At 38.5% G+C, this 14,140-nt stretch overlaps 1 long non-coding RNA gene across 1 annotated transcript in view; it reads left to right on the forward strand.

Moving 5' to 3' along the window:
- The first annotated feature begins 559 nt into the window (after positions 1-559).
- LOC129659973 (uncharacterized) overlaps positions 560-14,140 on the forward strand; it is a 56,262-nt gene continuing 42,681 nt past the window's right edge. Inside the window, exons 1-2 of the long non-coding RNA XR_008718267.1 lie at positions 560-665; positions 1,366-1,405. This is a non-coding gene — a long non-coding RNA (uncharacterized LOC129659973). The remainder of the gene's footprint in view (positions 666-1,365; positions 1,406-14,140) is intronic.

Consider the following 14,140-nt stretch of genomic DNA (forward strand, 5'->3'; position numbering starts at 1 on the left):
AGCAGTAGAAGACGATCTCAGGGAGGTAACTGAGAGACTCGACCAGGTGAAGCCTTAGAGGCCATTGTGAGGCCTTTGGCTTTCACTGTCTATAGGACAGGAAGCTATTGGTGTATTTTGTACAAAGCTTTAATATCTTCCATTTGTAAAGCATCACTCTGTGAGACAAAGAATAACAGGAATCAAGGTGATTTTTCACATCCCACCCACACCCTTCATTGTCTAGCAAATGAAGGGCTGACATTGACAGAGAGGCTGTAAAGATCCTGAAATTGCAGGTTTGGGATGAAAATCAGGAGTGTGGGTTTAGGCATGTAATGCTTGAGATTTCCATTAGATAGCCAAATGAGAATGCCTGGTAAGTAGTTCGATAAATACTAAAATTCAGAGGACAAGTTTGAGCTGGAGATTAAAAATGAAGGCATTGTTTCCTCTAGATGGCATTTAATACTATTAAAATGAATGAGATCCCCTGGGAGTAAGTTCAATTAAGAAAGAGAGAATTAAACCTCCAGTCACACAACCTAGAGAGTATAAAGACGGAAAGAACCAGTAAAGAATGCTGGGAGAGATGGGTCGGTTATTTAAAAGGAAAATTAAACAGTTTGGTGTTCTAAGCCACCTGAGGAAAGTGTGGGAAATATTGATTATGCCAAGTACTGCTGGTAAGTCAAATAAATTGAGCACTTAGAATTGGATTTAAAGTTTATTCATGGCCTAGAAAAAAACAATTTTGCTAGGTGAGAGCTAAAGCCTGAATAAGTAAGTGTTAGTCACTCAGTCATGCCCAACTCTTTGCGACCCCATGGACTGCATTCCACCAGGCTCCTGTGTCCATGAGATTTTCCAGGCAAGGATACTGGAGTGGGTTGCCATTTCCTTCTCCAGGGGATCTTCCTAACCCAGGGATCAAACCTGGGTCTCCTGTACTGCAGGCAGATTCTTTACCGACTGAGCTACAATGGAAGCCCAAAGCCTGAATAAAGAGAATGGGAAGAAAGAACTTCAAAACACCTTCCCAAGACTTGATGAAAAGGGAAACAAATAAATATCAGTATCTGGAAGGGGATTTAGAATTATTATTTTAAAATAAGAATATCTACATTTCATAATGATGGGCCTGATTGAGTAGAGTTGTGAAAACTGGTAATGAAGGGCTGAGCTGGAGAGAGTTTCTACAGCTGTTTTGTTGAATAAATATGGAGGAGACTGATTTCTGGGAGACGGTGAAAGCATTGCCTGAGATCTAGGAACAGCCAGCTTATCAACTACAACAGTAGGGAAGGCAGAGTATAAAGTCCCAGATGCAAGTTGTTAGATGGTGGAAGCTGGTGGAGGTTTTATTCGGTGGTTTCTATTTTCTAGTTGAAGAGGAAATGATGTCATCTGATGAAAAATGAATGTGGTAAGGAGGTGTGCGCAAGCAAAGGGGTGAAATGATGTTGTTCTAGGACTTGAAGTCAGCAGGCAGGAAGTGAAGTGAGTCAGCTGGCTGTTCATTTTTCTCCAACCAAAGCATTGAAGAGGCTGATTATACAGATTTGGGGCTTGCAGACAAGAAAGACAAGGAGTTAAAGATATCGGCAAGGGTGTTATTTTAATGATGAACTACAGAACTTACTTGGTAGGAAGGGAATTGTCAAGGAAAAATTGTACTAGACAGTGTTGAACAGAGAGAAAAATTTTATTCAAGACTTGAAGTGATGGAGAGAGACTGAATTCAACTCCACCGAAACAAAAAGAGCTACGGTGAGCTAGTGGAAAAGTACTGGAGGACATTGGGGAATGTCTTTGGTCAATGGGATGTGTCTAGTCCATTGAGTCATTCCTGAGTTTGCAGGTGTTTTCCTTTGTGGTTAAGACTAATAGGTACTTTGCTAATGGGTACTTTCCAAGTTAGGTTACTATACCTCCCACTGGGAGATATGGGTACTGTCTTTCCTGATAATTTCAGAGATGGCACCTAGGTCCTTGAGAAAGACATTCTTATGTTGTGAAACCAGTAAAAGGCTGGTTTGTCTACGTCTCAAAGAGGCTTCCCAGGTGACATTAGTGGTAAAGAATCCCCCTGCCAATGCAGGAGATACAAGAGACAAGGGTTCGATCCCTGGGTTGGGAACATCCCTTGGAATAGGAAATGGCAACCCACTCCAGTATTCCTGCCTGGAAACTTCCATGAACAGAGGAACCTGGTGGGCTACAGACCATGGGATCGCAAAGAGTCAGACAGGACCGAGCACACACACACACACACACACACACGAAGAATTTGCAATAGCAAATTTCTAAAGTAAATGCTCCAAGAAAAGAAAAGTCAGGGGCCTACAGTCAGAAAGAAACTTGCTTAAAGTTTAGTCAAGCTGAGTGGAATGTTAAGGCTGCCTTGTTTAGAAGTTGTAGAGAAGAGGATAAGACACATGGAAATGACGTTCGGATAAGCAGATTATAGGTCTCTATTTGGCCATATAATTTTAGGTGTTGGCATACTGGTATAAGTTAGTAGAAAACACCAGTCTCAATAATGACATTCTTTCCTATTCTGTGAAATGCAAATAACATGTTGCATGTTAAGACCATGTGATATTTGTTCTCCGTGTTCCCTTGGTCCTTTTTATACTTGAATGAATCCTTTGAAGCAAGAAAACTGACTTTGTAAATTGTGCCCTAAAAAGTAAATCTCAAGGAAAAAAGGAAGAAAATAAGCATTTAGTTTACATATACCATGTGTCAATAGATTATAGATATTTCCTCATGGATTATCACATTTAATCTTCACAACTCTTAGAATTAAGTAAGAATTAGTTCATTTTTATGGATGAAAAAAGTACATCTAATGAACTTTTTAAAAAGTTACTTAATGTTTTGATTTAGCTTAGTGTTCTTTGGTATTAATGAAGACCTCTTCATTGTCATGTCACTGTGAAATAGACCCTCACTGGTGAGGTCAAACACTGCCTACAAAAATAGCAGATCAAACTTGGTTATTGACAACTTTCTTTTTTCTGGTGCAGTCACTTCCATATTGAACTTTTCTAAGTACACATTTTCTTAATAAGTATTTTATGACAAAGACAACCGTTGTGTAGGTTATTTTTACGCCAGAGAGTATCACTGCCAATGTCCTGTAGAGGTATTTTTTTAAACACTAACATAATGAATAGTGATTTCCAACTGTTTCAACTGTTAATCAAAGAATATACCAGTAAGAACCTAACTAGCACTTTTGCTGAAATATCCTTTTACTTGAAATTCTGCATTTTTATTATAGTAAAATTCATTTCTTTGATATGTAATTTACTTCTTCTTAAAGCATTTTTCCATCAGTCTCTAAAAATAATATATAGAGGTTTCTTTCATTTTAATGATGCAGTCTAAATCTACTTAATAGATGTAGAGGAAAAAAATACATTTAGCCTGACCTTAAGGTAGTAATTCTTTAGAAGGAGAAACTATATTTTTCCATTTCAATTTTATAACAGTAGTCAATTTAAAGTATTCCATTGGTATGAACATTATCTTACAAGATTCTGATCATATTAGATTTGAAAATGTAAAAATTTCACTTTAACTACAAATCAGCTTTAAGACTTTGTCTTCAATATCAAATATCTCTCTAATTCAAATCCCTTTGTTTTATTTACAGTGGATGTCTAAACACAATAGATGACTCATGTTTTACTCTGGTTATTAATAATTAGAGAATGGAAGCAATATTGAGGCTCCAGGAGAATTGTTAAAATAGAGTGAATTTGTATTGAAACATCCACAAATTGCATTTATTAAATCATGCAAAAGCCCACTCTTTCAGTTTGAAGTGTGCAATGAATTATTTTCATGCTATGAATGTTTCCAGAGTTTTGGGTGTGGTTGCCAGTCCTTGACATTCTCAGCAAAGATGATCTCAATTATATGGATCTATTCCATGCAATTAAGGAATGAGAGTACATACTACTCTTGGAGATCAATTGGTCTCATCCTTTGATATCTGTCCTGACTTCCTACATCAGAGAAAATTGTGCTCACTGCAGAGACTAGTGAATAGAGCAGTCACCAGACTAGCATCTTAGCATCTTTTGGGGGTTTACTTCACCATGAATGTTGCAAGAGCCACTATACTTCATTTACCTTTTTCAGAAAAGTGAGGAAAAAATCCTCTGTCAAATTGCCACCACTTGAAAAGATATTTGCAAAGCGCAAAGCAGTAGGTGATAAGCAGCAACCTACAAAATCATCAAAAGGAGACTTGAAAGTGATTTTATGACTTTATAGTTTTGTATTTGCTGACTTTGATTTTAAGTTCATTTCCAAAAGTAATTATTTTTGCTTTTAAGCTTATCTTGAAATGACACATTATAAATAGGAATTCTAGACACCACATAGCTTAAATTGAAATTGTATTCTCCAAAAGTCCTAATGGGAGAGTCTGAATTATGCCATCTTGGCTAGGGACTGCATGTCTCAGAATCCTCTTCCCTATTTGGTCCCAACTTGGAGCTGGCCGCAAGAGAATTTGCATCAGATCTGGATTAGTGAAGCAATAGCCGTCACTCTCTGAAGATCATCATAGGTGGAGGCAGAGAAATAGATGCAGAGGTGCTGATGGCTCCCAGCGTATCCTCACTCTTCTCTACTCTGAATTCTTCTCTTCTTCCTGACCATTGACCCTCCTGAACCACAGCTTTCCAGGCCCACCACATGCTTGACTATGAACTCACAAGGACAGTAACTGAGGAGTCACTTCTACACCAACACTGCAGCCCACTCCAGCAACTTGATGGTCCTTGTTTCCAGATAGCCTTAAGCTTTGACTTGTCCTCCTGTGCCTGCACTTCAGGAGAACTGCCTAATGATTTATAATGACTGCTAAAAAATCTTCTAGCTCCTCTTCGTAAACCCTTAGTTTCCCAATTTTGGATTTTTGATTGCATCATGCACATAGTGGTTTTATTTCCTTGATTAAAACCAGGAAGATCTATTGAGGATATGTTCATTGGTTTTCATCTGTGTACTTCTTCTCTGTTATTATTGTTCATCAATTAATTCCATCAACATTTGACAATTACTTGTTAACTCTTCCTCCCTCCTTTCTTTCTCTTCTTTGCTTTCTTTCTTGTCTCTCTTCATTAGAAAGTAAGTAGTGTGAGAGCAAGTCTTTCCTGGTAGCTCAGCTGGTAAATAATCCACCTGCAATGCAGGAGACCCTGGTTCAATTCCTGGGTTGAGAAGATTCCCTGGAGAAGGGATAGGCTACTGACCCCAGTGTTCATGGGCTTTCCTGGTGGCTCAAACAGTAAAGAATCTGCCTTCAATGTGGGAGACTTGGGTTGGGAAGATCCCTGGAGAAGGGCACTCCATTATTCCTGCCTGGAGAATCCCCATGGACAGAGGAGCCTGGTAGGGTACAGTTCATGGAGGTCACAAAGAGTCGAAGATGACTGAGCAACTAAGCACAGCACAGCACTGTATGAGAGCAGACTTAGGATGTCTTATTTCTCCAAAATGCCTCCTGTACCTGTAATTATCACTATTGTTTCTGGTACAACAATAAATATTGTTAAATGACTTGAATAAATTTTATTTAAAATGAAGTGAATTAATAATGTAATTCTAAGACTATCTGTTTTCCTAATGAACATTCTGAGTAATGATTTGGATCTGAGTTCTCACCCACCTTCATTAGTCTCCCTATAACTAAATGTAACTCAGTGTCATGTGAACATAATGCAATTTTCCTTTGCTTACACAATTGTTCATTGTCTTCTTAGAAAAATCAATGATGTGATTTTGTAAATAATCATGTCAGAATATAACATATAAAAGACCATGTTTAAATTAAGCTGTCACTATGGTTACAAAAAACAGAAAACTAGTCAATCTAATCACACTAGGACCACAGTCCTGTCTAACTCAATGAAACTAAGCCATGCCTGTGGGGCAACCCAAGATGGGTGGGTCATGGTGGAGAGATCTGACAGAATGTGGTCATGAACAGTATGAAACGGCAAAATGATAGGATACTGAAAGAGAAACTCCCCAGGTCAGTAGGTGCCCAATATGCTACTGGAGATCAGTGGAGAAATAACTCCAGAAAGAATGAAGGGATCGAGCCAAAGCAAAAACAATACCCAGTTGTGGATGTGACTGGTGATAGAAGCAAGGTCCGATGCTGTAAAGAGCAATATTGCATAGGAACCTGGAATGTCAGGTCCATGAATCAAGGCAAATTGAAAGTGGTCAAACAGGAGGTGCCAAAAGTGACTGTCGACATTCTAGGAATCAGCGAACTGAAATGGACTGGAATGGGTGAATTTAACTCAGATGACCATTATATCTACTACTGAGGGCAGGAATCCCTCAGAAGAAATGGAGTAGACAACATGGTCAACAAAAGAGTCTGAAATGCATTACTTGGATGCAATCTCAAAAATGACAGAATGATCTCTGTTCGTTTCCAAGGCAAACCATTTAATATCACAGTAAACCAAGTCTATGCCCCAACCAGTAATGCTGAAGAAGCTGAAGTTGAACGGTTCTATGAAGACCTACAAGACCTTTTAGAACTAACACCCAAAAAAGATATCCTTTGCATTATAGGTGACTGGAATGCAAAAGTAAGAAGTCCAGAAACACCTGGAGTAACAGGCAAATTTGGCCTTGGAATGCGGAATGAAGAAGGGCAAAGACTAATAGAGTTTGGCCAAGAAAATGCACTGGTCATAACAAACACACTCTTCCAACAGCACAAGAGAAGACTCTATACATGGACATCACCAGATAGTCAACACCGAAATCAGATTGATTATATTCTTTGCAGCCAAAGATGGAGAAGCTCAATACAGTCAGCAAAAACAAGACCAGGAGCTAACTGTGGCTCAGACCATGAACTCCTTATTTCCAAATTCAGACTGAAATTGAAGAAAGTAGGGAAAACCACTAGACCATTCAGGCATGACCTAAATCAAATCCTTTATGATTATACAGTGGAAGTGAGAAATAGATTTAAGGGCCTAGATCTGATAGATAGAGTGCCTGATGAACTATGGAATGAGGTTCATGACATTGTACAGGAGACAGGGATCAAGACCATCCCCATGGAAAAGAAATGCAAAAAAGCAAAATGGCTGTCTGGGGAGGCCTTACAAATAGCTGTGAAAAGAAGAGAAGCAAAAAGCAAAGGAGAAAAGCAAAGATATAAACATCTGAATGCGGAGTTCCAAAGAATAGCAAGGAGAGATAAGAAAGCCTTCCTCAGCGATCAATGCAAAGAAATAGAGGAAAACAAGAGAATGGGAAAGACTAGGGATCTCTTCAAAAAATCAGAGATACCAAAGGAATATTTCATGCAAAGATGGGCTCGATAAAGGACAGAAATGGTATGGACCTAACAGAAGCAGATGATATTAAGAAGAGATGGCAAGAATACACAGAAGAATTGTACAAAAAAGATCTTCACAACCCAGATAATCACGATGGTGTGATCACTCACCTAGAGCCAGACATCCTGGACTGTGAAGTCAAGTGGGCCTTAGAAAGCATCACTACAAATAAAGCTAGTGGAGGTGATAGAATTCCAGTTGAGCTATTTCAAATCCTGAAAGATGATGCTGTGAAAGTACTGCACTCAATATGCCAGCAAATTTGGAAAACTCAGCAGTGGCCGCAGGACTGGAAAGGGTCAGTTTTCATTCCAATCCCAAAGAAAGGCAATGCCAAAGAATGCTCAAACTACCGCACAATTGCACTCATCTCACATGCTAGTAAAGTAATGCTCAAAATTCTCCAAGCCAGACTTTAGCAATACGTGAACCGTGAACTTCCTGATGTTCAAGCTGGTTTTAGAAAAGGCAGAGGAACCAGAGATCAAATTGTCAACATCTGCTGGATCATGGAAAAAGCAAGAGAGTTCCAGAAAAACATCTATTTCTGCTTTATTGACTATGCCAAAGCCTTTGAATGTGTGGATCACAATAAACTGTGGAAAATTCTGAAAGAGATGGGAATACCAGATCCCTTGACCTGCCTCTTGAGAAATTTGTATGCAGGTCAGGAAGCAACAGTTAGAACTGGACATGGAAAAACAGACTGGTTCCAAATAGGAAAAGGAGTATGTCAAGGCTGTATATTGTCACCCTGTTTATTTAACTTATATGCAGAGTACATCATGAGAAATGCTGGACTGGAAGAAACACAAGCTGGAATCAAGATTGCCGAGAGAAATATCAATAACCTCAGATATGCAGATGACACCACCCTTATGGCAGAAAGTGAAGAGGAACTAAAAAGCCTCTTGATGAAAGTGAAAGAGGAGAGTGAAAAAGTTGGCTTAAAGCTCAACATTCAGAAAACGAAGATCATGGGGTCTGGTCCCATCACTTCATGGGAAATAGATGGGGAAACAGTGGAAACAGTGTCAGGTTTTTATTTTTCTGGGCTCCAAAATCACTACAGATGGTGACTGCACCCATGAAATTAAAAGACGCTTACTCCTTGGAAGGAATGTTATAACCAACCTAGATAGCATATTCAAAAGCAGAGACATTACTTTGCCAAAAAAGGTCCATCTAGTCAAGGCTATGGTTTTTCCTGTGGTCATGTATGGATATGAGAGTTCGACTGTGAAGAAGGCTGAGCGCTGAAAAATTGATGCTTTTAAAGTGTGGTGTTGGAGAAGACTCTAGAGAGTCCCTTGGACTGCAAGGAGATCCAACCAGTCCATTCTGAAGGAGATCAGCCCTGGGATTTCTTTGAAAGGAATGATGCTAAAGCTGAAACTCCAGTACTTTGGCCACCTCATTCGAAGAGTTGACTCATTGGAAAAGAGTCTGATGCTGGGAGGGATTGGGGGCAAGAGGAGAAGGGGATGACAGAGGATGAGATGGCTGGATGGCATCACTGACTCGCTGGACGTGAGTCTGAGTGAACCCCGGCAGTTGGTGATGGACAGGGAGGCCTGGCATGCTGCGATTCATGGAGTCCCAAAGAGTTGGACATGCCTGAGCGACTGATCTGATCTGATCTGATGGTTACAAATTATATTTGCTCTTTTTTCTTAGTGAAATATTTGGCTTTCTGAAAACCCTTATACTTTAGGTAATGTAATAATGTTTCCTTTTCCTTCGTCTGTTGTGTCCAACTTTTTGCAGCCCCATGTACCATTCCTTTTTATGGGTAATAGTCCATTGTATATATGTACCACAACTTCTTTATCCATTTATCTGTCAGTGGACATCTAAGGTTGCTTCCGGGTCCTAGCTATTGTAAATAGTGCTGCAATGAACATTGGGGTACATTTTTTAAAATTATGGTTTTCAAGGTATATGCCCAGTAATGGGAGTGTTACATTATATGGTAGCTCTATTCCTAGTTTTTTAAGGAAATATCCACACTCTTCTCCATAGTGGCTTCTCCATAGTGTATCAGTTTACATTCCCACCAACAATGCAAGGGGGTTTCCTTTTGTCTACACCCTCTCCAGCATTTACTGTTTGTATATTTATTGATGATGACCATTCTGACCAGTGCGAGGTGATACCTAATTGTAGTTTTGATTTGCATTTCTCTAATAATGAGCGATGTTGAGCATCTTTTCATGTTTATTAGTCATCTGTATGTGTTTTTTGGAGAAATGTCTGTTTAGGTCTTCTGTCCCCTTTTGGACTGGGCTGTTTGTTTTTTCTGGCATTGAGCTTCTTGTATATTTTGGAAATTAATGCTTCATCAGTTGTTCCATTTGCTATTATTTTCTCCCATCTGAGGTGTCTTTTCACCTTGTTTTTACTTTTTATAACTCTGTCATACATGTGTCAGCTTCAGATTATCTCCTCCTAATTCCCATATCTTACTCAAAGCCTTCTGTTCAAATGAGAAATTTTAAAGAAAGAAGTACCTGGGTGTGTAAGTCTTAAAATCAGCATGGATCCATGATCATAGGCACTAGCACTCACAGACCTTATTTACTGGGTCCTCAGAAAGTTCTTTCCTTTTTTAGAAGGACAGCATTATAACTGTCAGCATGTTTAAACTCCATATCATAATCAACTTCTAAACGTAGACTCTCTCCATGAAAAAGACCTGTTTGCTTTTCCTTAATCTTGAGTTTAATTTTATGCCAAGGGAATCCTGAACTATTTAGTTGACCTTGTACAAAAGAATAATATTTCAGAATTTCTGTCCATGTATTTATTACACTACTTTAAATTTTGCCCTTTGTGCTACAACTCTTTCATTACTAAAACTTGGAAAAAATGAGGTTAAAGTATTTTGCTCCAGTGGAAATAATGCACAAAAAATTTTAGTATTTGTTTCAAATTCTTAGCTTTAAGTTTCAGAATATACTCTTCATTTTTACAACATAAATGATATCCTTGAGAAAATTTTGAGAGTGATAAGGATTTATGTGATTTAAAGAGTCAAGGACTGGAGAGTTTGCAGTGTAGTTTATGCTGTGAATTCTAGGGTAGACTAAATGCAGGATATATAAGGGTGGGTGATACCAGCTGCTGGGTAAAAAATGTATCCAAAATGTACAAAGGCCTAAACACAACAGAAGTGTATTTCTAGCTCACACAACTATCCAGAGCGGGCGTTCCTGACTGGCAGGAGGCCTTCTCCACGTGAAGAGCCAGTGACCCAGGCTCCCTCCATCTTGTGGCTCAGTCATCCCCTAGCACTTCCTCATTATCTGAATCCCAGTTTCCAACTAACTGAAGGGGAAATTGCATGGTGAGAAAATTCACCTGCTCTTGAAAAGTTTTGTTCTCATATCACATGCACTCTTATTCTATGGCTTCCCTGGTAGCTCAGCAGGTGAAGAATCTGCCTGTAATGCAGGAGACCCTGATTTGATTCCTGGGTTGGGAAGATCTGCTGGAGAAGGGATAGGCTATCCACGCCAGTATTCTTAGGCTTCCCCGGTGGCTCAGCTGGTAAAAAATCCACCTGCAGTGTGGAAGACTTGGGTTTGATCCCTGGATTGGGAAGATCCCCTGGAGAAAGGAAAAGCTACCCTTATTCTATGACAGCATTCACATTAAGACAATATGTTATGGTGTAAATTGTATCATATTTTTGAGTGATAATAACATTTTCTATCATGATAAAAGTAACACATGTAGGGAAATTAATTTCTTTAAGATTGTGTCTAACCTTTGCTCACTATCAGTATTCATATGAGAGATGAAAATGTGACTGCATGTGTCTGAACCTTCAATTATTGTGTATTGAGGGAAATAGACAGCTATTAATATTTCCTTATTTCTGGTATTATATGCCCTTTCTGAGCAATCTAATCTATAAAAGCTAGAAATGTAGAATTAATACTAAAAGTACTCTTTCATTGCGACTGTACACCTATTTTAGAAATAATTCTAAAAATATCCTTCCAATGTTCCTGTCCCCTGGTTAATCCATTAAACACTAGTCTAGTTACTTCTGTGAAGTGATTGTGTGGTTATGATTCACTCTCCCTCAAGATAGGAAGCTTATCCTGGTGGACCTAATATAATCATATGGCCCTTTAAAAAAGAAAAGGAAGGTAGAAATGTCAGTCAAAAGATGTGATATAAGACATAAGAGGAGCCATGAGGCAAAAAGGGAGATGGGAGACATTTACAGCCTAAGAAAGACTCTGCCCACCATTGCTGTCTTTGAAGGTAGAGGAAGGGGGCGGGTTATGAGCTAAGAAATTTAGGCAACCTCTAGAAGCCATGGGCAACCCCCAGTCAATAGCACAAAAACAAGAACTTCAGTCCTGCAACAAGAAGGAACTGAATTCTACCAGCATTCTGAATAAGCTTGGAAGAAAATTCACCTCCAGTCTCCAGAAAGGAATGCAGTCCTGCCAATAGTTTTGGCCTTTTGAAATCAGAGAGCCAGCTGAGCCATGTCCCTAGACCTCTGACTTACAGACCTCTGAGATAATAAATGGGCATTGTTTCAAGCTGTTATTAATATATTTGTGCTAATTGGTTATATCAGAAAGAGAAAACTAATACATGCCTTAGTGGGTTAAGAAAACCAGTATCTTCTTTTTAGGTAGCATGAACTAGTAGAGTGGAAATGACCTAGTGGTGCTTCCTGAATTTTCAAGAATAATTTTACCACATGAGTTTCTGTTTTTAAACTCACTGTAAAGCGTAAAGTTAAGTATCAGAGCCCAGGCATCTATCTTATATAACTTCACAGGCATCTATCTAGGACTTCGGGGGAATCAGGGAGAATATATAAAACTGTTGGAATAAATTTTAACCTTATGCTCAGTACTTACAGAAACCTCATTATTTCATAGTGATAAAATAGCTGATTCTCAACAATCTTTGATGGAATTGAGGATGGATGGTTTCAGATTTTGTAGATAATGACTTCGGTGTTTATTTTCACCTTCTCAGATTTTCAATTTTTTTTTTCTTTTTAAAAGATGAAATCTACATGAAATCTTCACAGCCCTGATATTGGATTGCATTGACAAAACTACCTCCAATTCTCAGTAGTAATCCATTGGGAGATAACACTGCACTCATTTTAGGAAAGAGCTTCTGAAGAGACATCTGATGTATAAAGATGTTTTTAAAATCAATGAGCTTTTAGAAATGGTGACAAAAACTTAAAAATAAAAAAAGAAATAGTGACAAAATGATAAAACAGCAAACTTCATAATCTCAATGAAAGTTTTCTTTTATGTCAACAAACATTTATTAAGAAGCTACTGTGCATTTATTGCTAGGATATAACAGAAAAACAAAATCAATCTGGAACCACACAGTTAGGTTTAAATCAAATAATCAACCACTTACTGAATGCACCTTTGGGTAAGTCACCCAATCTCTTGGATTTCAATGGTCTAGCCTATAAACTGGAACAGCCATAACTTCTTCACAGACGGCTGTGAAGATTTACTAAAATCACACATTGAAATATATCTGGTTGGTATTTGTAGTAGGCTGAATAAAGGCCCCAAAGGTATAGAGTTCTAATCCACCAAAACTTTAAATGTTAGCATTTATGGAAAAAGGATCTTTGTAGCTTGAGATTCTTGATCTGGGAAGATTATTTGTCTGTGTGTACAAAATGCAACTGCAAATGCCCTTATTTAAAAAATAAAAAAGTGAAGGAAAGAGGAAAAAACAAAAACAGAAGAGGACAAAGTAATGAAACCAAGGAGACAGATTGGAGGGATGTGGCCATAATCCAAGGAATGTCAGCAGCTATCAGAAACTGGAAGAGGCTAGGAATTAATCTCTGCTGTACTCTGAAGGGAGTACAGCACGGCCAATAGCTTGATATAAACCCAGAGAAGAGGATTTTGGAATCCCAGGCCCAGAATTGTGAAACAGTAAATTTTTATTTTATTAAAGCCACCAAGTTTCTTGTAATTTGTTATAGAAGCCACAGGAAAACAACGTAATGCTCTGTGAACGTTAGTTTTCTTTCTCGTCTTTGTACATATTTTTGTCTCTTAGTATTACTTCGATGGAACTTTCCTTCAGTTTTCATCACTGGAAACCAATTATCATCTCCCTTTAATACAATTCTTTCATCTAGGTGCCATTTTACTTGATAAATTTCTTTGGTTAAAATATTCCTACACACACTTATTATTATAACAACGAACTACCTGCAAGGCATTGTAGTAGGGGATGTACTGGATGACAAGGAGAAGAGGAGGGCAGCAGAGGATGAGATGGTTAGATAACATCACTGACTAGATGGATATGAATCTGAGCAAACTCCCAGAGAAAGTGAAGGACAGGGAAGCCTGGTGGGCTATAGTCCTCGGGGTCACAGATTCAGACACAACTTAGTGACTGAACAAGAACAAGATGGGCAAAGCCCTTGGCCTAAGATAATTTGTAATCAGCTTTAGTAGTAAAGGTTGTGTACAGCAATTTGCACTAAATAGGCTAAGAAATTGAAAATTAAAGGAGGGAAATATTCATTCCTACTAGACAATCAGGAAAGGCTTTATGGAAGAATTCATCTCTGATCTAAGTCTTCAAGAGAGCTATACTTTCTGCAGATGGAGAGATGGGGAAGAAAAGAACAGCAAATAGCAAACACTGAAGACATTATGAGTGAACTTGATGAATGGGGCCATAATAGGGCTTGTAAAGTGTAAGAGGAAAGGCTATTTAACCAGAGGACT

Source organism: Bubalus kerabau, chromosome 9 (genome assembly GCF_029407905.1).
Source record: "Bubalus kerabau isolate K-KA32 ecotype Philippines breed swamp buffalo chromosome 9, PCC_UOA_SB_1v2, whole genome shotgun sequence".
Classification (NCBI taxonomy): domain Eukaryota; kingdom Metazoa; phylum Chordata; class Mammalia; order Artiodactyla; family Bovidae; genus Bubalus; species Bubalus kerabau.